We start from the raw sequence: 25,176 nt of genomic DNA, 5'->3' as shown, positions 1-25,176 counted from the left end.
GTGAAATAACAGAAAAATCATTAAACAAACATCAACCGAAGAACCCGAGATGTTTTGAAACATCTTGTTTTAGAAGGGCTAACTAAATTTACATCTTGTCATTGGAGTCTTTCACAACCAGTGTTTTCTTTTTTAGTCACACATAAGTTTTTGGGATATAGCTGACGATCTTATGCAAGATTTTCTGACCATAAAGATGACACATGTAGCTGCAGACAGGTACAATGAAAAGCCTGCTACACATTGAGCTTTTGGCCAAGCCTTCTTCAGAAAGGAAACACACACACACATTCACACAAGCAACCATGCATCATGGTCATATGACCACTATCTCCAGTCATTTAGGCCAGAATGCAACTGCGTCAAATGGAAGCAGCAATCTGGAATGGGGCATGGATAGCAAAAGAATAGTGGAGCATGGGCGGGGTGCCTAACAGGACATGCAGGTGCTAGATTGTGACAAGACAAGACTGTCAGGTTCAGTGTTGGGAGGCTGAGGACCATTATCTGTAACGATCATTTTGGGGAGTCACTCGACAGCAAAGAGACGCCGGAGAATTTTGATAGTCTCAGCAGAAGTGGTGTTCATCACGCGGGATATGTAAGGGTATCCTGACCCAGAGTTTATCACGATGAGCCACTGGGATCCATGATACAGCACCATGAAATCCAAGTGGAGTGGCTCCCATGAGGCAGCTGCATCTGGCCACGAAAAAAACTGACACAGGGGTGCTGCCTAAAGTGTTCGGCACGTGGTGTAGGCCGACATGAGGGAGGCAATGTTTTTTTTTTCCAATATGCACCAATAAAGGTGTCAGAGGGTTAGTTGTTTGGTGAGGACGATTCCCCAACAGTCAGCGTGGAGGAGGTCAAGGATACTGCGGCACAATGCATGCCACCTGGGGAACATCCGAATCACTATGGAAAAGGATGACGCCACTGTGGAAAAAGAGACTGTGCTGATGATCCTAAAAATGCTGGACTTCCATATCATAGATGCAACAACAGCTGTTTGGCCAACCCACAGTGATTTGGCGATGGAGAGTTTGCAGTGTCTGATCCTGAGTGGTGGCTCACCTGACGCCATCAGCTTCCAATGGAAGCGCATTCAGAGCTGCATCAACGTTTGATTCCACATGGAAATAAACCAAGGGGGAGGTGTCCAACCCACAGTCCACACCAGCAGGCAGCTGGGAAAGGAAATCGACATCTGCGTGCCTTTCAGAGGTGCAATAGCCAATATCAAAGTCGAAGTCCCCAGGAAGGGCGCCCAATACTGGAGGCGAAGCACTGTCTGGGTGGGCACTGCAGCACCCGGGTGAAACAAAGAAACCATAGGCTTGTGGTCGCTCTGCAGAGTGAAATGACGACCATACACGAAATCGTAGAATTTCGTTAGAGCGGAAACCAGTGCCCAAACTTCCTTTTCAATTTGATTATATTTGGTTTGAACTTCGGTCAATTTTTTGGATGCAAAAGCCACCAGCCTCTCAACGCCATTTACCACTTGAGGGAGGACTGCACCCAGGACATAGTCCGTTGTATCGGCGGCAATGATGAGACTTGTGAGAGCTTGCTTACATGCTGTGCCCAAATCCCAATGCACACCCTTGCACAACAGCCCCGCCAGGGGCACCAAAATCTCAGCGGAGTGGCGTGTAAGTCGCTGATAATAGTTAATTTTATCGACAACAGATTGCAGTTGCTTCACGTTGGTGGGAGGAGGCAGGTTTCAAATCACCTCGACATACTCCTTAGAGGCTTGTAGGCTGTGGGCATCAATTGTGAACTCGAAATAACTGACCTCGTGTGCAAGAGTCACACTTGTCTTTCTGTCAACGCAGGTTAGCCTCAGAAAAACTTGAAACAACCTATCCAGCTTGTCCGCGAGGTTCACCGCTGATGAGCCACCAATGATGACATCATCTAGATAATCTGCTGCACTAGGCACCTGACTTGTGATGTGTTCCAAATAACGTTGGAAAATGGCTGGGGTACTGGCAATGCCAAATGGCAGGTGTTTTGACTGGAAAAGGCCACATGGAGCATTGATGATTAGGATCTGCTGCGATTATAATGGCAGATGCAGATAAGCATCACACAACTCAATTTTGGCGAAAACGGTTGAGCCCACAAGAAGTGTGGACTGAGAATTTACCGTGACCTTTAAATCTCCACAGATGTGTAAAGCACAATTCGACTTCTCGAGTAACATGATAGGTCTCACCCAGTGACTGTGCATGACGGGAGAAGGGATGCCTTCATCTTGTAAGCGACTAAGTTCCACCTGGAGCCTCTCTTGAAGAGCAAAGGGGACCGAGTGAGCCTTGACAAACGAGGACTACCAGAGGGAAGAAGCTGAACATGTGCGGTAAAACCCTTCACCCCTGGTGTGGAGGATGAGAAAAACGTTTCGTATTTGCTGAGCAACGGGGTGCGGAGGGTATCCGAGGAGGGATCGAAACTACCTGTACCTCGTCCTGCACTGACAAACTCAGACGACCAAAAATGTCCAAACACAGGTTGGTTGCGCTGGGGGAGCCAACCACCAAAAACTTAGTGGTGAAGCAACGACCGTTGTAGGAGATTTGTGTAGAAGAAACGCCGTCAACTGAGATATGGTGATTACTGAAACTATGCTAGTCGCGAGTGTATGGAGACAATGCGTTGGTACATGCCGTGTCAGTTTGAAAGACCACAGTAATATGCGCGACCTCCAAGGTTAGGAGGAAACAGGCGCCCGACCGATGGCCTTTGTAGTTTGGTCCCTTCAATCTCCACCAACAGGCTCCCAGCTGGGGAATGATAGAGAAGACATGTCCGTCAATGGAATGAGAGGCTTCCAGGTCCTGCGGTGACGATTCGTTACGAACCTGTGCGTGTGCAGGAAGCGTGGCATCTACTTGATATTTCTATAAAGCCTGACACACAATGGCGATATGGCCCATTAGGCTGTAAGTCGTGCAGCTTGCTCGCCGGTGGGGGCGCTCTGACTGTTGGTGAGTGCAGTAACAGTCCGGACATGATGGAAAACGGGCGAAAGAATTTGCTGTCACGGCTTGTACCAACGGACCGACGAGACTCCCGCTCGGTACTAAGCAACTGGCGAGCCACGAAAACAGCTGGATCAAAAAGCGGTGGTTGTAGCCAGTGAGACTGTTCAAATGCACGAATGATCAGCAGACAGGTGTCGAGTAATGGGTCCTGTAACTTCAAAATATCAGCCAATAGACTCTCGTCTGATTCGTGAAACACCACCATATCGCAAATCAACGAAGAGGCATAAGACTGCTTGCAGGAACCGTCGGAATTTGCAATCGCGGGAGATACCCTGGAACGTCGTAATCCATTCCCCATATGTCTGACGTGAGGACTTTCAACAAGAAAAGCGTCTGACGGGCAGATATAACGTGTATTTGTTCATGAAATTACTCAAAAACGCAGCCCTTAATATGGGTAAACGAGAAATCACGAGGTGAGTGCTCGGGTGCAATGGCGATTTTCGTAGTAGATCGTGGATCCCATGTGCTAGTAAATGTTGTTCCAACCATTCGACGCAATTTCACATTGGTGCGATAGACCTATCAAAAGCCGGAAATGTTGGTGGAGCCATGTGCAAAGTGTTCAAAAAATGGCTCTGAGCACTATGGGACTTAACATCTGAGGTCATCAGTCCCCTAGAACTTAGAGCTTAAACCTAACTAACCTAAGGACATCACACACATCCATGCCCGAGGCGGGATTCGAACCTGCGACCGTAGAGGTCAGGCGGTTCCAGACTGAAGCGCCTAGAACCGCTCGGCCACCCCGGCCGGCGCATACAATATGCTTCAAATACTAGTCCCACTGGTGGAGATGAGAATCCACATAAAAACTCAGCATCTTCCCAATTGTTCTGTGCATCTGTTCTGTCCTTCCGCTGGCCTGCGGATGTAACTCGCTCGTCCTCAACTTCTTTACAGACAACAATTCACACAGTTCCTTCATTAAATTCGACATGAAATTGGTCCCTTGGTCAGTAATTATTATCTCCGGTACACCAAATTTCAAAATCTTTACTAACGCTTGCAGACCATTGCCGCCTGTTGATTTGGCATAGCCACAATCTCCACATCCCTCGAAAAATGGTCTATTATTGTCAGAACGAATCTGTTCCCCGACGCTGTTCGTCTAAAAGGTCGTAAGACATCAATTTAAAAAAAAAAGGTTCAAATGACTGTGAGCACTATGGGACTTAACATCTATGGTCATCAGTCCCCTAGACTTAAAACTACTTAAACCTAACTGAACTAAGGACATCTCACACATTCATGCCCGAGGCAGGATTCGAACCTGCGACCATAGCGGTCGCGCGGTTCCAGACTGAAGCGCCTAGAACCGCTCGGTCACATCGGTCGGCCAGACATCAATCCCCAACATAGAAAATAGACATGTCGCTTCTGGCAATCGTTGTATCTGTATCTGTTTCCGGCTCAAATCTGCTCTCTGCGCCCGTGGTATACAATTCTTGACATACTGATCCACATCTACTTTCCTACCTCTCCACCAATACTTCTCCGCCACTCTCCTATTCGTAGCTCTACACCCGCCATGACCAGATAACACGTGATCATGTGCTTCCTTTAAAACCTCATCCCTCAGCTCCGCTGGTACTATTACCGTTGGCCCTAACTGCGTTTCCCCGTACAGAAGACCGTCGTACATATTAAATTGTGGCTGTGTCCGACACAACTTACAATCGTTGTCCTCGTCCTGTAATTCTTGCCATACTGCTAGGTCATAACCTATGACTTCTACTTTTGCCACTTTCCTGCTTACTGCATCCGCGTTACCGTGCTTCTTCCCATGCTTATGCACCACCTCGTAGTCGAATTCACTAAGCCTCACAACCCATCAAGCGAGTCTAGTGGACGGAACCTTCAACCCCAACAACCACTTCAAAGCAGCATGATCTTCTCTCATATACAAGGTGTTACAAAAAGGTACGGCCAAACTTTCAGGAAACATTCCTCACACACAAAGAAAGAAAATATGTTATGTGGTCATGTGTCCGGAAACGCTTACTTTCCATGTTAGAGCTCATTTCATGACTTCTCTTCAAATCAAATTAATCATGGAATGGAAACACACAGCAACAGAAACTACCAGCGTGACTTCAAACACTTTGTTACAGGAAATGTTTAAAATGTCCTCCGTTAGCGAGGATACATGCATCCACCCTCCGTCGCATGGAATCCCCGATGCGCTGATGCAGCCCTGGAGAATGGCGTATTGTCTCACAGCCGTCCACAATACGAGCACGAAGAGTCTCTACATTTGGTACCGGGGTTGCGTAGACAAGAGCTTTCAAATGCCCCCATAAATGAAAGTCAAGAGGGTTGAGGTCAGGAGAGCGTGGAGGCCATGGAATTGGTCCGCCTCTACCAATCCATCGGTCACCGAATTTGTTGTTGAGAAGCGTACGAACACTTCAACTGAAATGTGCAGGAGCTCCATCGTGCATGAACCACATGTGTCGTACTTGTAAAGGCACATGTTCTAGCAGCACAGATAGAGTATCCCGTATGAAATCATGATAACGTGCTCCATTGAGCGTAGGTGGAACAACATGGGGCCCAATCAAGACATCACCAACAATGCCTGCCCAAACGATCACATAAAATCTGTGTTGATGACGTGATTGCACAATTGCGTGCGGATTCTCGTCAGCCCACACATGTTGATTGTGAAAATTTACATTCGCAGAAGTGTAGCCGTGGAGGCCAATCAGCTGCTGATAGTGCCTGCACACGCTGTACATGGTACGGAAACAACTGGTTCTCCCGTAGCACTCTCCACACAGTGACGTGTCAACGTTACCTTGTACAGCAGCAACTTCTCTGACGCTGACATTAGGGTTATCGTCAACTGCACGAAGAATTGCCTCGTCCATTGCAGGTGTCCTCGTCGTTCTAGGTCTTCCCCAGTTGTATACATTAGACTGACTGCGAAACCACGTTCGTGATGAACACTAACCTGTTGATGCTACGTACTGATGTGCTTGGTGCTAGTACTGTAGAGCAATGAGTCGCACGTGAACACAAGCACCGAAGTCAACATTACCTTCCTTCAATTGGGCCAACTGGCGGTGAATAGAGGAAGTAAAGTATATATTGACGAAACTAAAATGAGCTCTAACATGGAAATTAAGCTTTTCCGGACACATGTCCACATAACATCTTTTCTTTATTTGTGTGTGAGGAACGTTTCCTGAAAGTTTGGCCATACCTATTTGTAACACCCTGTATATAACATTTAAAATATTTGATTCCACAGATTACGCTACGCATCTCCCTCTCAGTTGAGTAATTCCTCTCTGCTGCATTCAACTGCCTAGACGCATAGGCTACAGGATGTTCTTTCCCATCAATTTCCTGACTAAGAACACACCCTAATGCTTGATTCGATGCATCGCATGCTAGTATAAACTCCTTTACAAAATCTGGGAACACAAGAACCGGACTTGATGTTAACACTTCTTTCAGTTTGTCAAACGCTTTCTGACACTCTTCTGTCCACTCAAATTTCACACACTTCCCTAACAATCGTGTCAACGGCTGTGCTAAATCTGCAAAAACCCTTCACGAACTATCGATAGAAATTGCAAATTCCGATGAATGACTGCACTTCCTTAACTGTTTTCGGTTCCCGAAAATCCCTTACAGCCTGTACCAACATCGGATCTGTTCGCACTCCGTCGTTACTGATAATCTGACCCGAATATTTTACTTCTTCTAATGCAAAATGACACTTCTCCAGGCTCAACGTCAAACGAGCTGCTCTTGATCTCCCTTAACCGCTGTCTATGTTGCTCCATACTACTTGAAAACACTATTATGTCATCCAAACAGACCATAGAGTGCCGTGGTTTCAAACCCCTCAAGACACTGTCTAGCAACCTCTGAAACGTTGCCAGAGCGTTTTTCAAACCGAATGGCATTATAATGTACTGGTAATGTCCTCCAGGAGTAAAGAAAGCAGTTTTTGGACGATCCTCTGGAGCCACCTGTAACTGATGATAACCACTTGTCAAATCCACTGTAGAAAAGTACTGTACTAAGTGATCCAAAGTCTCCGATTTGTTTGGAATGGGGTATGCGTCCGTTACTGTCTTATTATTGAGGTATCGGTAGTCACAACAGAACCTGTATTTCTCAGTTCCATCCACAGACATTTTAGGCACGATCACAGTGCCCGCCCACTTCCAGCAACTATTACTATGCTCTATAATACCGACCGCAAGCTGCTGATCGATGAAATCCTCCACAATCGGCTGCAAATACCTCAGTATTCTGTATGGTTTATCGTAAACAGGTGCTTCATTGCCTTTTGGTATCCTGTGTAGAACTAATGGAGTTGCTGGTAATGGCCCTTGTGAAAAAAAAAATCGTAAATTCCCACAATAATTCTTCCACATGCTCTCTTTCTCCTCCTTTCAAGTGCTTAATTTTGTCACGCTATGCAGTTCTGTCGGCAGTTAGTGGTTGATCCCTTCGCCTACCTATCGAACACCAGTCTTTGTCATCTGGCACATCCAAATTTGCTACTAAAACTCGTTTCCTCAAATTCGCTTCTACAGCGCGAAAATTATCCACGTTCATGGGAACTACTCGCCCGTCGTTCCCCTCCACTAAATTTCACAAAACGACCCAATGGACTCAAAACTTCATTTCCTCCAATGGTTCAATAACACATACTGTACCCACAGGTAAATTTGACTCCACACTTACCCGAAGCGACTTCCCGGTGCCACTAGACACACACTCATGAGAATTAAGGCTCAATGCTGATGTACACGGTTCAATTGGTTTGTTCATTACGTTGAACACCCCTCGCGACAGTCTGCATTGAAAACAGTTTCCCCTAGCTGAAATAACATTCCACCAAGTTCCACAGTTCATTGTCCGAGGTCAGTTTTGGCATGATGTTTATGCAAGAAATCTAATTCTAGGATCATGTCGTAGCCCTCGCTTACCCATGGTACCATCTCCATGCATGCATTAAACTGGACTTTCTCTATTCGAAAGTCAACTGTCATCGACCCCAAAGCCATGACCTTATCCCCCACTCCACGCAATCTATAACATGGTGGGTCTAGTTTCCTTCGTCCATTATATTCCTAGTAGGCACTGTCACTTGTGCCCCTGTGTCCAACAAAATCTTAAACATTTTAGATCCTATGGATCCTACCACTGAACATTTCACCTCTGCATAATTATTCGTAGCATTGAAATTAAACGGGAGCTCCCTTAGGTGGGTCTTGGGCCCCCTATGCCATTTAACCCTTGTCCACCTCTCCTATCTCCACTTCTCCATCCTCCCCACTGCTGATTTCCATCCCTTCCTTTACTCCTTGGTGACTGGGTACACTGCCCCTGCACGTCTCCAGTACGACCATACTTAAAGCATTTCACACCCGCTGTAAACACTGTTTGCCTCTCGTGTACCCCTGTTTCCACGTCTGTTTCCTCACATTGAATTGCCAGCTGAATGGCCAAATACAAATCTTTCGGATTCCCTTCATGCACTTTCCGCGACATAAGCGCCGGTAACCCTCTCAAAAACACGTCAAGAGCCCTTTGCTCGGCCTCCTGCAACAGAACACTATTCACCTCATCGCTCTGACCCAACTTCTAAGCATACTCATTAACTACCCTTACCCTGTCCGCAAATTTCTTCATTGTCTTCCCCTGTCTCTTTGACATTGTACTTAACTTTTCTCTAAAGCACCTAGCGCTATTCTGTTTTTTTGTATCTTTGTAAAAGCCCTTCCTTTAACTTCTTCAACTGTCGTGCCTTTCTTAAGCCCTCAGAACACCTTACTTATGTTTTCGCTTCACCCGTTAATCTAATCTTGGCTGTATGTAACAACTGCTCATCAGACCAACTATTCATCACCGCTGAAGTCTCCAAGTCCACTAATGAACGCACATCCTCAGATGCCTAGCCAAAAATGGAATAATCGAACTAGCGGCAGCTGGATCAGTCTCGTGCACCATAGGCGACAACGACTGATCAGATGCGGTTTCCTGCTCACTTCTAGATGTTAATTCATTTGTCAACTGCATATTGTCTGCTGTCAATTGTGCTACTTTTTTCAACAAAATCTGTACCGCTTCTGGTTCCGACACACCTCGCGGTCCTGGCTCTGTCATTGTGTTGCTTTCGTTCCCAGTTAGTCCCAAAATAAAACATTTAAGTGCAAGAATAACCCAACCCCCTGCACCTCAGTATCATCATACTCGGTAACATCATACTCAAACCAACACAAAAGTAATTAAATGCCACGAAAAACATAATAAATCTTACTGCCCCAAATACACCAACACTTATTCTGAAAAAACAAAAACTAATATGCCTACACAAAATATCTAAAATGGCCTCCCAAGAGCCATACTCAAAAACACAAAAAGGAAAGAAAATTTCAAATACTCAAAAGAGAACTGGTCAAAACTCACCACATTTTGTGCGGGTGGTGGGCTTGAATGTCGTACTGGACAGACGACATCCGCTATTCTGACACCAAATGTAGTGGGAACTTCTGCCACCAAATGTAACAGCAACACCAAATGTAGCAGGAAGGAGGTAGAAGGCAGCGTATTAAGACTCGTCCGAACTTTCCAAGTGATTTATTGTTTCCAACTACAGTGCCGTGTTCCCCTGGGTCTCCATCACCGGGTCCTGCAATGCTATGAAACGGCTTGGCGCGGAATGGCTGCCTCAGCGACCCGTGTACGCACTGCTGTGTGTCGGCCTTGTACGTCATCAGAGGACGCCAGCGGTCGTCTCAGCGGTCTGCGCCCCTGTCAACTCAGCGCCGCTCGGTGTGAGCCGCAGGTGGCCAGCTGCATGCTTCTCTCCAGCGTGGCTGAGATGGTAGCGACAACAAGCACCCACTATCCGGCGTCCGAATCTGCGGCCCTCGCTTCGGGATGCCTCTGGCACGTGTTAGAAGCCAGGACGACTGCCTGCGGTAGCAAGCCACGAGGTGGCCCGCTGCTGGCTGGTTACAGACCCTGCGTCAGCCTCAGATGGTCGAACCAGTGACCCGCTATGGACTGGAATGCTGGAGTCCCATCTGCTGCTGCGTGTAGCTGGTGGTGTGACACACCCCGCTGTCCAGGAGAGCTGCCACACCTGAATGACCTGTTAGAAACCCGCACCTATTTATATTCGGATGTGCGCCTCTGTTTTGCCATATGTGCCGCTTCGCTTCACGTACTCATAACAAGCTAGGTTGGCCGGTGGGCCCCTTCTGCCTGTGATTTGCGACACGCAAAACCGGTACGTATACTCTTTCAGCAATTTGACGGCCGTGTGGTCTCTATTCTACTTCGCAACTGTTGGTATGCGTAACTCACGGCAATCCGGCGCCGGCCGGAGTGGCCATGCGGTTCTAGGCGCTACAGTTTGGAACCGAGCGACCGCTACGGTCGCAGGTTCGGATACTGCCTCGGACAAGGATGTGTGTGATGTCCTTAGGTTAATTAGGTTTAATTAGTTCTAAGTTCTAGGCGACTGATAGCCTCAGAAGTTAAGTTACATAGTGCTCAGAACCATTTGAACTATTTTTTTGCAATCCGGCCCGCACCTGGCGGTAACTTTTGCTCATAATGTTCCACTAACTTCCCCTGTCCTAAATGGTGGTGCCGCTTCAATATTCTCCATTCAGATGGTGACAGAATTTCAATCACTAGCCATGCGGTATTAGTGCTCACCACTTATTTTTCAATACACCGTTGTGTATTCCGTACCTGAGATTTAATTTTTTAAGGGGTCTTTTACCACAAAAGAATTTTAATAGGCCTATACAAGGGTAATTATTGAATACAGGTATACCACCTTTGGATGGTTAACAGAGGTTATTTCATTAATTTGAAAGTGTAGAATAGAATGGTGTACTTCGTAGCAGTTTGAAAAAACGCTCCTGATTCGGAAAATAGGTCATATATCTGCAATGACTATATTCCGTGTCACTTAGGACCAGGTTTCCGGACATAGAGTCAAAGCGGTTATGGAAGCACGAAGGGATGAGAACTGCGGATGCGCGGCAGCAGAGAGTGGGCAAAGTCCCTGTTGCCGAATTGCGTTGCTGTGGGCAAGGTCAGGCTCATTTGCCTACAGTATATCCGATTCTACGTTCAAATCTATGAGAGGAAGAGTAAATATGAAAACCAATATCGATCAGTCGGCATGAGAGAAATGTTAGTTCATGTCTAGTTGGCGTTTGCGTCCACGACTCCACAAGATTTACTCTGCATGACGTCGGGAGACGAGAACAGCTGCCACAGATTTGCGAAGACGTGAAGTAAGTTTTTTCTCAAAATGATAATTATCTAATGAGAAGATCATTGAAACTACTTGCAATAATTATCACTTATTGCGATTTGAGCCGTATTACAAGTTAAAATTTAATACACAAAATTAACTTTAATCAAAAATCGAACTCATTATATTTGCTTAAGAACTGCTTTTACTCAATAGATTTTTAAAAAATTTTTAGGTGATTGTGAGGATGTGTTTGACTACAGTTAAGTGTAATCACTGTGTGTAAAAAAGAATTAGTGGTGTTGTTGTTGTTGTCTTCAGTCCTGAGACTGGTTTGATGCAGCTCTCCATGCTACTCTATCCTGTGCAAGCTGCTTCATCTCCCAGTACCTACTGCAACCTACATCCTTCTGAATCTGCTTAGTGTACTCATCTCTCGGTCTCCCTCTACGATTTTTACCCTCCACGCTGCCCTCCAATGCTAAATTTGTGATCCCTTGGTGCCTCAAAACATGTCCTACCAACCGATCCCTTCTTCTAGTCAAGTTGTGCCACAAACTTCTCTTCTCCCCAATCCTATTCAATACCTCCTCATTAGTTACGTGATCTATCCACCTTATCTTCAGTATTCTTCTGTAGCACCACATTTCGAAAGCTTCTATTCTCTTCTTGTCCAAACTAGTTATCGTCCATGTTTCACTTCCATACATGGCTACACTCCAAACAAATACTTTCAGAAACGACTTCCTGATACATAAATCTATATTCGATGTTAACAAATTTCTCTTCTTCAGAAACGCTTTCCTTGCCATTGCCAGTCTACATTTTATATCCTCTCTACTTCGACCATCATCAGTTATTTAACTTCCTAAATAGCAAAACTCCTTTACTACTTTAAGTGTCTCATTTCCTAATCTAATTCCCTCAGCATCACCCGATTTAATTTGACTACATTCCATTATCCTCGTTTTGTTTTTGTTAATGTTCATCTTATATCCTCCTTTCAAGACACTGTCCATTCCGTTCAACTGCTCTTCCAAGTCCTTTGCCGTCTCTGACAGAATTACAATGTCATCGGCGAACCTCAAAGTTTTTACTTCGTCTCCATGAATTTTAATACCTACTCCAAATTTTTCTTTTGTTTCCTTTACTGCTTGCTCAATATACAGATTGAATAACATCGGGGAGAGGCTACAACCCTGTCTCACTCCTTTCCCAACCACTGCTTCCCTTTCATGCCCCTCTACTCTTATAACTGCCATCTGGTTTCTGTACAAATTATAAATAGCCTTTCGCTCCCTGTATTTTACCCCTGCCACCTTTAGAATTTGAAAAAGAGTATTCCAATCAACATTGTCAAAAGCTTTCTCTAAGTCTACAAATGCTAGAAACGTAGGTTTGCCTTTTCTTAATCTTTCTTCTAAGATAAGTCGTAAGGTCAGTATTGCCTCACGTGTTCCAACATTTCGACGGAATCCAAACTGATCCTCCCCGAGGTCTGCATCTACCAGTTTTTCCATTCGTCTGTAAAGAATTCGCGTTAGTATTTTGCAGCCGTGGCTTATTAAACTGATAGTTCGGTAATTTTCACATGTGTCAGCACCTGCTTTCTTTGTGATTGGAATTATTATATTCTTCTTGAAGTCTGAGGGTATTTCGCCTGTCTCATACATCTTGCTCACCAGCTGGTAGAGTTTTGTCATGACTGGCTCTCCCAAGGCCGTCAGTAGTTCTAATGGAATGTTGTCTACTCCGGGGGCCTTGTTTCGACTCAGGTCTTTCAGTGCTCTGTCAAACTCTTCACGCAGTATCGTATCTCCCATTTCGTCTTCATCTACATCCTCTTCCATTTCCATAATATTGTCCTCAAGTACATCGCCCTTGTATAAACCTTCTATATACTCCTTCCACCTTTCTGCCTTCCCTTCTTTGCTTAGAACTGGGCTGCCATCTGAGCTCTTGATATTCATACACGTGGTTCTCTTCTCTCCAAAGGTCTCTTTAATTTTCCTGTAGGCAGTATCTATCTTACCCCTAGTGAGATAAGCTTCTACATCCTTACATTTGTCCTCTAGCCATCCCTGTTTAGCCATTTTGCACTTCCTGTCGATCTCATTTTTGAGACGTTTGTATTCCTTTTTGCCTGCTTCATTTACTGCATTTTTATATTTTCTCCTTTCATCAATTAAATTCAATATTTCTTCTGTTACCCAAGGATTTCTAGCAGCCCTCGTCTTTGTACCTACTTTATCCTCTGCTGCCTTCACTACTACATCCCTCAGAGCTACCCATTCTTCTTCTACTGTATTTCTTTCCCCTATTCCTGTCAATTGTTCCCTTATGCTCTCTCTGAAACTCTGTACAACCTCTGGTTCTTTCAGTTTATCCAGGTCCCATCTCCTTAATTTCCCACATTTTTGCAGTTTCTTCAGTTTTAATCTACAGGTCATAACCAATAGATTGTGGTCAGAGTCCACATCTGCCCCTGGAAATGTCTTACAACTTAAAACCTGGTTCCTAAATCTCTGTCTTACCATTATATAATCTATCTGATACCTTTTAGTATCTCCAGGGTTCTTCCACGTATACAACCTTCTTTCATGATTCTTAAACCAAGTGTTAGCTATGATTAAGTTGTGCTCTGTGCAAAATTCTACTAGGCGGCTTCCTCTTTCATTTCTTAGCCCCAATCCATATTCACCTACTATGTTTCCTTCTCTCCCTTTTCCTACACTCGAATTCCAGTCACCCATTACTATTAAATTTTCGTCTCCCTTCACTATCTGAATAATTTCTTTTATTTCATCGTACATTTCTTCAATTTCTTCATCATCTGCAGAGCTAGTTGGCATATAAACTTGTACTACTGTAGTAGGTGTGGGCTTCGTATCTATCTTGGCCACAATAATGCGTTCACTATGCTGTTCGTAGTAGCTTACCCGCATTCCTATTTTCCTATTCATTATTAAACCTACTCCTGCATTACCCCTATTTGATTTTGTTTATAACCCTGTAGTCACCTGACCAGAAGTCTTGTTCCTCCTGCCACCGAACTTCACTAATTCCCACTATATCTAACTTTAACCTATCCATTTCCCTTTTTAAATTTTCTAACCTACCTGCCCGATTAAGGGATCTGACATTCCACGCTCCGATCCGTAGAACGCCAGTTTTCTTTCTCCTGATAACGACATCCTCCTGAGTAGTCCCCGCCCGGAGATCCGAATGGGGGACTATTTTACCTCCGGAATATTTTACCCAAGAGGATGCCATCATCATTTAATCATACAGTAAAGCTGCATGTCCTCGGGAAAAATTACGGCTGTAGTTTCCCCTTGCTTTCAGCCGTTCGCAGTACCAGCACAGCAAGGCCGTTTTGGTTAATGTTGCAAGGCCAGATCAGTCAATCATCCAGACTGTTGCCCCTGCAACTACTGAAAAGGCTGCTGCCCCTCTTCAGGAACCACACGTTTGTCTGGCCTCTCAACAGATACCCCTCCGTTGTGGTTGCACCTACGGTACGGCCATCTGTATCGCTGAGGCACGCAAGCCTCCCCACCAACGGCAAGGTCCATGGTTCATGGGGGGAGGGAATTAGTGGTAGAAAAGACTAATGTAAAGGACTATCGAGAAAATGATCAGTAAGTTGTGTATTTTTCGCTGTTAATGGGCATTATGATCGTAAACTACCTCGTTCGACATTACAGTGAGAGACGGCATCTATAATCCATTAAACAAGCAAACAATTAACCATCATCTGGGAATAACCTCAGAGAATGCTGACCGATAACATCGGAAACCACCGATATCTCGGCAAGTAACAGTTACTGTCATTTTAGGGCTTTACCCAGTTCGTTCCTTGAAAATGACAGGGGTTTACATGTGGAAATATCGGACTTCTGACGAATTTATTCAGCTGCATTCTCGTGTGTTACTAGAGCATACAACATGGTGGAAGAAGCTTAACTTTATAGTCTGCATAATTCAAAGGATACAAAGTCCTAATGAAAAAGGCTAGAAAGTTCTCATTATAATGTATGCAACTGATATGTTGACAAACACACTTTTTAAACCACGAGTCTTTAAAACTAAGAAATATTATTATTTCGATCCAAAGTCTACATCGTAATACCATCGTCACTTCTATTTGAGTCTGTTTCAAAACAATCTGATTGTAAATTTACGATGATAGACTCAAAGCTTGTATCCATCATCACTTCCCTGTCAAATTCTTCTTTCTGAAACTTTTCAGCATACCTCAAAGACTGTGCCCATGCTACAGGTGGAATTGTCTGTATATGTTATTCTGGCGGTTTTTATTTTTCCTCCCATATAGCCGTAATCCTTTGCCCAAATTAATTCCATAGGGCTGCACTGACCGTGACACGTAGGTAAATGCAAAACTGTGTGACCCCATTCACGTGCGAGGAAGTCAAGTTTGTATGTTCTGTCACGTGACTTGTATAAATTAACGAGCTACAGGAGATCAGCGCGATTCTGGTTTATATTGTGCCTAATAATTTTATTTTTAAGTCATGGAAAAATAGCCGATTTTCTGGTGTTTGCACTTGGTGTTTTCTCGGTAACACTTGAATTATAATTGTCAGTGACCGACTTCGATGCAATAAATGACAAGAGCTGTGAATCACGCCACGAAATTGGAAGAGTTCATTTCCGAATGGTAATCACTGCTGTTTTTCTTACAAGTAAATACAAGTTTATTCTCAGTAACAAATCAAGAAGAATGAGCACGCAAAATAATTATCCGAGAACCTGCTCCTATGAGAACGTTTAAAACAGCCAGTACCGTCCCTCATTTTCCAGCAGACCTTCCTGGAATGATTCTAATTGACCCGTGTTTCATCAAGGTAACATACTGTTGAACTACCTCCTCCTCTTATATCGTGAATGTTTATATGGTATGTAATTTGTGCTGCACCTATGACACTTCTTTGAACCAAAAACGCTCTTCTTAACATATCTGGAACCGACGTATTTTAAAATTCTTTACATTGACAAAGCGCTTACTATTGAAGCCAATTTTCTCCTATATAGCTGCAGCACGTTTTTGTGATGTTGGGCAATCATCATTCACATGGAGCACTTATAAACATGGTTTTTAAAACCACCCATTTGTGTTACAGGTTCGCTGCTTTCCAGGCGACATGAAACAAACTTTTCGACAGTTCCTACAGCTCTTACACTTACATTTACAATTCTCTTGCCGACATCACATGGTTCTAGAGTCTGTTCTTGTGTCCTCAGATGTCAACAGTTGAAGGCCTACTTTCAGACTCACTCTGAAAAATTTATAAATGCGGTAAATAATCCCCCTCGCCTTTTGTGAGCACGTCACGTTTATTGCCGTCGCCTGACTTTAGCTAATCTCAGTTAAACATGTACAGATACACATTCACAGTTATACTGATACAAGAAAAAGAAAGAAAACAAAAAAATTACAGCTTAATGAATAAGTCAGTTGTCGCTAAGTAACGGTGACAGTGCAGAATGTAGGAGCGAGATTCTCGTTGTCTAGCTGTAACTCGCAGCAAGCCGACGGGAAAGAGAATGAATATTATTGGCCTCCAGTGGCTGGATGGCTAGTGGAGGGGGATGTTCAGAACGGCTGCAAATTGGTCCGCCGTCCTACATGACGCGGACTTTAGTAAGAGGTCTGCAAAATACACCTCAGTTTCATCAAATTATTACAGAGCGAAAGAAAAGTTATACGTTAATTGCTTGAACAGATCCCTGCCAAGCAGATATAACTGCTTCACAGGTTTCCACAGGATTTTACTAATTGTGCTAGCTGTTATTACAGAACTCAACTTCGAGCATTAGAATGACTTCCCTCTCAGCAGAAATCTCTTAGTTACTCTTAATCTCTTGTCGACTGCAACTGCCTCTCTCATTAACGTAATTTGGTTCTCTATTTTATCTAATAACAGCGCTAATAACTTGAAGTACGATTCAGGGCTCATCAGAAAACAATTTGTGAAATCTTTCATGTCCATGTTTCTGACTTCAGTCGCTACGTTAACATGTGACCATTCGCTCCTTGTTTTCAACCATTCTTGGGCCTATTTTGTCTTTTTCTGTTTCTTGCTATCTATAGCTTTCTTTTGCGTTTTCGACATTTTAACCTTGTAAAATCGCTTTGTCAGTTGACAGTGTTTCTTGGTGTTATTGATAGTGTGAGGTCACTTCAATATATCGAAGGTCTGACAAACTAGAATTGTCAGTAAATATTGAACGTGAGCAGACCCCTTAAGTCGACGATTCCACAGATGTCACATACGACTGCTTTGCTGTCGTAACATGAAATTTCCACTCATTCTGAAATCGTCCACAAATAAATGTCCAGTCCACCTATATATGCCCATCTTTCAAACTCTTCATATACTTCAAACATGTGCGTTATGCCTCATGCAAATACTACCAAATGGAATGTGGAGGTGATGTCAGTAGATTCATCAATAACCAATGAAAAGTCAGCAAATTTCTTTGAGCAATTTTTTAAGTTGTCCTTTATACATGCCGACATTGCATTAATTCTTCTATGCACAGTCATCAATTTTTCTCAAGATGTTAACTAATTCTGCACGAATCTTTTTAGCAGCTAACTATAAACAATTTTTGACTACTTATTCTTCTGCAAATGACCGCAACTTTTTACTATAAGACGAGATACTTCAAAATCATTTCTGTTGCATTTTCTGAGTCTTCAACGTGTTTTCTGAACATCGATTGCTGAGATGCCAGTTCTTATTTCAAGGTAGAGGTAGTTGTTCTGACAGTTCAGAAAATGTAGAACGCAAACTTTCGTAGTGCCTCTTACCTTGTGTTCCTTTGGGGTGGCTACAACACTTTTGCAAATAATGCAGACAATACAGGGCGAAAAGTATTTAAACCGACAAACTCTGAGAGGTTGTAGGGGACATCAGAACAAATATTTTTCCCTAATGCCATTTTTTTCCTATGAGGATTATTTAAACCGGTGGAGGCGGTATTACGCTCTTTAGTTGTTAGAGGCCGCAATATCATCTTCAGTATTATGCTGTCCACTTGTATAGGCAACTGCTGTCCACCATTGTAGTAGTGGATTGTCTCTGTTTACTAATGGAGCGATACACCTGAAAGGAGTACACCGATATGGTTGGTGCGTACTACGTAGAGCACCACAACGGACGAGTTGCACAGCGGGTTTATCAACAACAATATCCTAATCGCCGTATCCCGCATCATACGACCTTTGCTGCTGTGTACCAACGTCTGCGTGAGACCGGGTCATTTAGCAGATACCTGGACAGGGACGCCGTCGCACGGTAAGAACGGTGCAATCTGAGGAAGCTGTCTTGCACCATGTGGAACGGGATCCTTCAATCAGCACTCGTGCAATTTCAGGTAACATGGGGACGAATCAGACCAATGTAAGAACAGTCCTTCGAGAGCAAACCTTACTTCTATTTCACGTAAAGCGTGTCCACAACCTGGAACCAGTTGATTATCCACCCAGAGCACAGTTTTCGCAGTGGTACCAGGAACAGTGTGAAATGCATCCTACATTTCCATCCTCTGTGTCTTTTACCGATGAAGCAACGTTCGGGCGTGATGGAGTCTTCAACATGCACAAGTCCATGTTTGGAGTGAGGATAACGCACATGCCACAGTTACTACCGCTCATGAGATGCGGTTCTTCGTTAATGTGTGGGTCGGTGTTGCTGGAGACTGTTTAATTGGGCCGTATCTGCTACCTAGGCCATTAAATGGCAGGCACTATTACAATTCCTTCGCCAGAGCATTGCCAGAATTTCTGGAAGACGTCCCGCTCCCTACAAGACAACGCATGTCGATCCAACATGACGGGGCGCCGGCACATTTCATTCGTCCTGTGCGTCGATTCCTGGACCGACAGTTCCCAGAAACGTGGAGTGGCAGAGATTGTCCTGTATCATGGCCTACTCGATCCCCAGATATGTCCCCTCTGGACTTTTTTGTGTGGGGAGAGATGCGCAACCTTGTTTACGCAATTCCTGTTGCATCAGAAGAGGATCATGTTGCCCGGATACTAGCAGCAGCAGGAACAATTCAGGATACTCCTGGGGATTTTGCCCTTGTCAGACAGAACATGATCCGACTGTGTAACCTTTGTTTACGTGTCAATGGAGAAATTTTTGAAAATCTACTGTCATTGAAATTTGGCTGTGTTAATGTGTTGTCTCTTGGTCATAAAAAAATGGAAAAGTGTTTGTTGGTTTAATTAATTTGCCGCCAGAGAAATCTTCCTCTATCGGTGTAAATACTCCTCATAAGAAAAAAAATGACATTATGGAAAAATATTTGTTTTGATGTCCCCTACAACCTCCCAGAGTTTGTCGGTTTAAATACTTTTCGCCCTGTATAATTCAGCGATGTACAAAAAAGTATTTTTCGGTTCAACTATCTTGAAACTGCCACTTCTCGTTCTGTAATTTGCACTTTGTAGCGCGACAGTCTATTGTAAATAGCACGACAGTCTGTTGTAAAGGGAAGACACTTCATTCAATCCCTGACCGCGGACACACAGACCGGATCATATTCGTGTTGACAGCTGAAATCAGCTTGTCAGGACCACGTGGAGGGCCAGTTTCACGCTCCACGGACGGGGCTAAGGTGACCGCCTGACCGAGAGAATGCTTCCGTTGGGCAGCACAATAGCTGGTTTTTTCTCATGGCTGCATTTCCGGTCCAGTGCAAGATAAAGGCTTACCCCGAAATTGAAAAAAAAAAAAAAAAATATTGAACCATATGTATCAGTGAAGAACCAGTAGGCTCATTTGAATCGGAAAAGATTGTAGACTACTCCTGTGAACTCCGCATTAGTTTATAAGTTACTGTTGAGTTAAATGTTGTAAGTAATTCCTGAACAGTAAAAGTGAATACCTTGGCAATGTATTGTCCGACTGCAACAAACGAGGTATCTACGGATACATCTCATTGAACTGTATCGGACTGTCATAGTAGATTTACTCAAATTATTCACTTATTTAAATGAGAGGCCGAAAAGTGGATCTTGCAAATTAAAAACAGCTTTTCTTGCTAAGTAAATAGAGAAACATTAAAAGTAGCGGTGGTACCCTAACTTTAGATATATAGGAAATAATGTAATGTAAAGTTTAAATTTTTGACAATACTGCCACTTGTAAATCTGAAAACGGAGAAAAACCATAGAAATTATTGTTTATAAATAAAGTACTACAGATAAAAGAAAACTGATAACAGCACAATGTTACTCAGAAAGTTTCCTTTTGATTTGATGCATCAAATGTGTATAGAAGGTTAACATTAAGAATTTCAGCAATTTTCACGTTTACAACTGACTTCAGTCGTGCTTGACTGAGGTTTTCTGTGTGAACAGCGGCATTTTGGTGTAAAGTCTAGGTTCAGACGCTGTTGGAGGCGGTCAAGCTATGTTAGTCACTTATGAGAAATCGCCGCTAGTTCGTGTGTGAGAATTATTCAGAGCTCCTACTTTCGGACATAGACATTTTTCGGCATCTGATAAAATTGTTACTTTTCCGGAAATTGTTACTTTCCGGGTTGTGTGTGAAACAAGCCGGACTTATAAGGCTTCAATGTGTAGCATTGTGGAATTTATAGTTTGATATACTACGAAACTTTATCAGGTTTCTCAAGATAACTCACGCAACTAATCGTGGTTTATTCAATCGCCTCCAAGATCTTAAGAAACTCGGTCAGGTTCTGAAATTAATTTATTGTGTGACTGTGACTTTCGATTTATCTGTGTTCTTATTGGAAATAAACTCGATTTTGTGAAACTTCAAAAAATACGTGTGTGCATACGTGATTTTTGCATAGCAAATCTCACGTGCATTTATATTAAATACTTCTGTGGAAAATTGAGTACATTCCTACTAATGAGAGTTGGTGCCCCATAGATGAAACGTAGCAAAACTTGTAAGTCCAACCACATTTACGGGGGCCCATTGAAGAGTTTGAGCTGTGTAATGTGTGGGTAAATCTTTTTGTGCAGTGGCACTTGGGGAAAAATTCGGAAATTTGTGGTAAGGTCTTATGCGACCGAACTGCTGAGGTAATGGTCCCTAAGCCTACACACAACGTAATCTAACTTAAACTAAATTAGGCTATAGACAACACACACACCCATGCCCTAGGAAGGACTTTAACCTCCGACGTGGTGAGACGTCCGGACCGTGAAAAGACGCCGCGACGGCGGAGCATGGGGACTCCGAGCTGATGCTGAACTTGTGAACCTTTTAGAACTTTGATTTTCGGCGAGTTGATGAGAGAGATTGTATTTTATTTCATCATCCACATCACATGCACATTCTCATACAACCCATACGGTCGCAACTTCATATTTGACTTTAAATCTTCTGAAAGTGGGGCAGTGAATCTTCACTAAAACGCTTATGAAGAGGAAGACAAAAATACACGCACTCTAACAAACGATTATTGTGTAAAAACTTTGTACAGAATTAGTGACCGATGACAGGAGGTAAAAACTTACAGCTTCAAAGAAATACATACACCGTTAGTAGTACCTAGCCACCGGCAAGATTCATATATCTGAAGATGTCGGATAGTTGCTCGGAGGAAATATTGTGGAATTTGTACAACGTCATCCGGCGGCAAACCCGCGAAAACTGTTTACAACATATCCGCCGGGAAAACATGAAGAGTCACAAATACATATTGAAACCTTCCCGTCTCCTCTATACCTCTTTTGTTATTACGCAATAACCGTCTCCTCTATATCTCTTTTGTTACGCAACCTTCCATTTTACAATAACCTATGTAACCTTCCCTCAGGATTTCTATCTCTTGCTTAATAATAACAAATGAAATCTTCCCTTTGAAATTTATTCTCTTTCTCAATCTTCGCATACAAATTTAATTGCTACTTTTTAAAAGTGATTTTCGGATTATTTCGACGAAACATAGAATGTGTCGTCGTCGTGGCCCTCAGTCGTTACCTGGAATAACCCAAAACTGTTCCTTACCTTTTTTACTGTTACTGGATCGCCATTGACTGCTACATCGAACTGCGACATGAATATACTTACTCTGTTTTACTATACTCTATTAGCTGCTGGTGGGTTTTCATAATAAGTGGCTGTATTTATTACCAAAGCTGACGTTATTCTTTAATAGTTCAACTTTTTCTTGACAACAATAAAATTTTGCAAAGTTTTATGTTGATGGTTTTTGGGATGGATTATAATTAGAAATGCAATATTGCTGGCAAAAGTTAATTATATTCTGAATGAAATGATTTCACAAACGTTCAAATGAGGCTTACTTTTTTTTTACAATAATCTTACAACTAGCACTGGGAAAACATACCTTCAGTAGTCTTGAGTTTCTCAAAACATTAGGCCTAATTCAATAATATTAGTTCCTCTTATTATAATAGTTAGCTGATATCTCTGTACATCCGTTTATAATCTCTTGTAAATCATAGCTAGTGGCTGGTACGCACACTGCTGCTCTCAACCTCTTGCTTCAGACCTGCTACCGAATCGCTTCACTTCTCGCTTGCTACTGACTTCCTACGAACGCGTAAGTGCGGTCTTTCCTGCCAACAATGATTCCTGGTGCAGATAATCCCTGCTACCATTACAAAATGTATCAACGCGCGGTCTTTCCCGCTCTTTTCTTAAAATGTATCCATACGGGGTCTCGCCCGCCTTTTTTTAAATTATATCAATTTGCGGTCTCTCTCTTGCCAACAATACTTTGGTGCAGACATTCCCTCCCACCCCAGTTATTTCCAACATGACAAATATTAATTATTCCTACTTAATCATATTAGTAAAATATAAACATCTTTCATAAATTGTAATTTGACAATAGACAATAGAAATAAACACATCTTGCAATATAACAGTTGCTTATCTTTGACGCAAAAAATTCGAAGCACTAGTGTGTAGGGCGATGAAGCTCTCTGACGCAAGGTATTGTACATAATTTAGGGTACGTGAAACACTTACAACTAAATAATGGGTCAGGGATTTTCTCTGCCTCGTGATGGCTGGGTGTTGTGTGATGTCCTTAGGTTAGTTAGGTTTAAGTAGTTCTAAGTTCTAGGGGACTGATGACCATAGATGTTAAGTCCCGTAGTGCTCAGAGCCATTTGAACCATTTGTGAACTAAATAATGTCGTTCCCTGTAGGCCCACGTGCAGCTCTTGTTGTTGTGGCTGCATTGCTGTGCAAGTGTGCAAGTTCAAAAATAAAGTGCCTTGGTACAAGTTATTGTTCCGGATTCGGATCCCACTGCTCCAACACCCGCTAGACTGGCGTGGCTAAAAAGAACCATTTCCCATAAGGGCCCGACCTCTTCTTTCCTGCCGGCCGGTGTGGCCGAGCGGTTCTAGGCGCTTCAGTCTGGAATCGCGCTACCGCTACGGCCGCAGGTTCGAATCGTGTCTCGGGCATGGATGTGTGTGATGTCCTTAGGTTAGTTAGGTTTGTTTCTAGGGGACTGATGACCTCAGATGTTAAGTCCCATAGTGCTCAGAGCCATTTGAACCATCTTCTTTCCGGGAGAGAATGAAACATGAGTAAAAAAAATTTACAAGAACGAACGGCGATGGGCGGACCGCCACTTTCTTCAGAGGCTGATGCATCTTCATACACCGCAATCCACCGTACGGTGCATGGCGGAGGGTACCTTGTGCCGCTGCTAGTCATTCCCTTTCCATGGCCGGGCGCATGCGGCACGCGATCTGTGTGTCCCTGATTTATTCCGTCCGAAGAGATACTTCTAGATATTTTATGTTTTCGGCAAGTACAGCGACTGTTCGTTGATAAGGAAATCGAACGATATTGAATATTTTTTGCGTATTTACGCACATTACGTTTTATTTTGGCGTCAGCAGTCACTGGAAGTAGTACCACTTCTCGATTCGCGCGTTGCTTACAAGGTTGCAGAACCGAACTTGCGCATGCGCACTAGCAAGTTCGTTGCCCATTCACAAACGTGCAACGCGTCGGTCCACAGCTGAGTAGCGGCTTTGGCGTCGCAGTGGGTGCAGAAGCAGTGGACTGAGTGAGCGTTTGGTGCAAGTCGATCTGTCCGATACGAAGGTAAGTAAAAGCATGATATGACAACGCGTATCGCTTATTTTTATGCCGTGCAGAATTCTGCGACTTGAATTTGTTGTGGAAGATCAGTTCCAAGTTTTTATACTGGATAAAAAAGTAATTCCGCGATGATAGCGGGTGCTAAACATACCGCACTCACAACAACTGCTGAAAATAGGAACTGATATGTTTCTGTCTAGTATAATACATTTATTTTAAGGTTGCATTGGAGTTTCCTGAAAGTTATATCAGTGTGATTTATAGCGGTTTTCTTTTGACTTTGGAGGCTAGGTACGTCTACATACATAGTCGGTAGGCCACCATTCGATGAAAGGGGGGGGGGGGGGAGGGGGGTACCTTGTGACACTGCTAGTCAATTATCCTGTTCCACTCGCAATTCGACCGAGAGGTAAAGGACTGTTTGAATGCCTTTTTGCGAGACCCGATTTTCTTGTCTACACGGTCCCTGCGCAGGCTATACGTTTGTGACAGTAGGATCTTTCTGCATCTGTCATAAATGCCTTTTCTCTAATCGTTCGCTTAGCATTTCGCGAAAGGAACGTTTTCTGCCCTTCGAGAATTCCCACACGAGTTCGCCGAGCGTTTCCCTAATACTCGCGTGTTGATCATTCCTATTGGTTATAAATCTAGCAACACACTTCAGAATTACTTTGATGTTTTCGTGCAATACCACCAGGTGGTAATCCCAAACACTCAAGCTGTACTCAAGAGCGGGACTTACTAGATATGTTATACTGCC

At 43.5% G+C, this 25,176-nt stretch overlaps 1 protein-coding gene across 1 annotated transcript in view; it reads left to right on the top strand.

The window, feature by feature from the left end:
- The first annotated feature begins 24,321 nt into the window (after positions 1-24,321).
- Positions 24,322-25,176, top strand: part of LOC126334857 (probable multidrug resistance-associated protein lethal(2)03659) — a 420,094-nt gene continuing 419,239 nt past the window's right edge. The window contains exon 1 of the mRNA XM_049997527.1: positions 24,322-24,419. The gene's annotated coding sequence lies outside the window, so the exon portion shown is untranslated. The remainder of the gene's footprint in view (positions 24,420-25,176) is intronic.

This window comes from Schistocerca gregaria, chromosome 2, assembly GCF_023897955.1.
Source record: "Schistocerca gregaria isolate iqSchGreg1 chromosome 2, iqSchGreg1.2, whole genome shotgun sequence".
In the NCBI taxonomy this organism is placed as follows: domain Eukaryota; kingdom Metazoa; phylum Arthropoda; class Insecta; order Orthoptera; family Acrididae; genus Schistocerca; species Schistocerca gregaria.
This window is presented reverse-complemented; position numbering and strand designations above follow the sequence as displayed.